We start from the raw sequence: 2,349 nt of genomic DNA, 5'->3' as shown, positions 1-2,349 counted from the left end.
GTAACAAAGGAGCATGCAGTGCTGCTCATTTGCTGCTCTTGATTTAGTTCTGTAACTTTAAGAAAAATCACCTTAACTCCATGTAATATTCTGGGTAAGAAAAATATGGAGGTATGAATCTCGATTCAGAATCTGTAGTAATCACCCTGGGGTAAGTGTCAGTGGTGAGAGCTACACAAGCATAGTTATGTGCTTTAAGAATCACAGTGCAGCTCTACATGGCTCATCACAATTTGCAGCATTTGCTGTGCCGTTACATTGTTGCCATGATTTTGAGCTTGAACTTGAAAGTTAGTAGGTAGAACTACACCACTACTCCCATTCTGGGTGATGGGAGGACTGAGGGCAGCCCTGTGGAGAAGGATTTGGGGATGTGGGTGGATGAAAACCCAAGGATAAGCTGAAAATGGGGTCCATTTCTGCTGCTATGGTGTAATGGGAGAGGCCACTCTCCCATTGTGTATAAATGCAGCCCCCTTTTAGGAGCATTTGGAATGAAAGTGCAAATTCATCTACATCTTTTGGTACCTGAATGTGCTCCAAGGGGTAACTGTAATGAGAAGCGATGGAAAAGGCAGACACCTGTACAGGAAAGTGTTTTGTGGTTGTGGTCAGGCTTGGCAGTGACTCTTCACCTACTGAGGTAACAGTTTACTCTTAGATGTGCATTGATTGTAATTGCACAACGTTGGCAAGGATAAAACCACACTATTAAAGATGTTGAAGCTTTCACTGTTTCTTTGCCTTTAGAGAAAAGACTGCTGCATCTTCAGTGGAAGCAACAGCCCTGGACTGTGTCGCTGAGATCCATCAGGTGCACTGCTCATGGTCTGCTTTTTTCAGGACTCTCTCCCCCATTTCTTTCATACTGTTTGTGTTCCAAACATTGCTGTTGAGTGCATGTAAACCTGGCTACAAAACCCACAAGCCAACAAACCAAAACACTGATGTTAATGTGGAACTGTAGGATGTTTGCACAACTCTTTTTAAAGGTTTTTAAAAACTGAAAAGCAGTGGCTATCTCAGAACTGGCTATTCTGTCTTAATCCCAGAACTACATCTTCAAAGATACCTTTCTCTTCTGTAGAAGCTTGGTTTTAAATGTGTGAAGCTTTCAAGAGTGGTCTGTGTTTGTCCTAAAAGACTTGTGGTGGAACTGTTGTTTTGTTTTTATTCACATGTGGAAATTGTTAAATATCTTTTATTTAAAAACAAGAAGTTGATAAATTACATGTACAATTACAATTCAATGATCTTTTGTATTTTATTTTTCAAAATAAATGCTTTAAATGTGATTTTTCTCTTTAATGTTTGGCCTCAGAGTTAAGAATCCAATAACTGAAGATATCGATGCAGTACTCATGTGGAAGGCAGGATCTAATGTCCTGTGTTTGGATCTCTTTAAGGTTTGCAGTTGACTTCATTTTGTTTTTAATAGCTGAGTGATGAGGGAAAAGTATCCTGATGAGAGGTACAAAAGAGTAATGTGAGGTTTGGTTACTGAAGGAAAAAGTTGGTCATTTCTAGCCTATTGAATTTGTGCCTCAAAAGCACTTATGTTCAGACAGGTGCTGCTGGGGGGCAGCTGCTTGTGACAACCCTGCTCTGACTGACAGATGCTCAGAGCTTTAAGGTGCAAATTTCAATGTGGAGCATCATTATTCAAGTGAGGTTTTTGGTGGATTCTTTTGTGTCTTACTCTCTGCTCCCCTCACTGGCTCTTGGCAAACCGAAGGTGGCCTTGGCCTCTGCCACTGATGTGAGTATTTCCACAACTTCTGCCTCTCAAGCTACGAAACAACTGTTTTCTTCGGCTTCGTTTGTTGCTACACCTTCAGTCTGAGATCACCAGCACGTCTTTGTGAAACCAGCAGTGCCGGAATGACGTTTGGGCGTGCTCAGGACCTGGTTTTGCCGAGTGCTGCCCAGCTGCTGTGTTGGCAGAAGCGGCCCCAGAGCAGCCCCTGCTGCCGGCAGCGGGAACTGCCGCCGGGCGCGGGGGGACCGCGGCCACCGGCGCAACGGTAGCTAATGGCTCTTACGGGACTTCTCCCGTGAAAAATATGAGCAGAAATGAGTCAAAAAACCCCAAACAAGCCCCGGCGCGGAAGGAGGGCCCTTCCTCCCCCCGCCCTCGGCAGCCGCGGCGGTGGCAGGCGGGTCCCGGCACGGGCTGGGGGTGGTGGAGGGTCCCGGCGCTGTCCCTTGGCACATGCTCTGGAGAGACTGCGTTTATTTGTTGTGGGGCCCGTGCAGCCCCCGGGCCTCGGTGATTTCCCACCAACAGGATGTTCCAGGATGTTCTTCACACAAGACCTGCAGAGCTGGTGAGTTTCCAAGTCCGTTCTC

Source organism: Colius striatus, chromosome 20, assembly GCF_028858725.1.
Source record: "Colius striatus isolate bColStr4 chromosome 20, bColStr4.1.hap1, whole genome shotgun sequence".
NCBI lineage: Eukaryota > Metazoa > Chordata > Aves > Coliiformes > Coliidae > Colius > Colius striatus.
The sequence above is the reverse complement of the archived record's forward strand: the minus strand, read 5'-3'. Positions refer to the sequence as shown.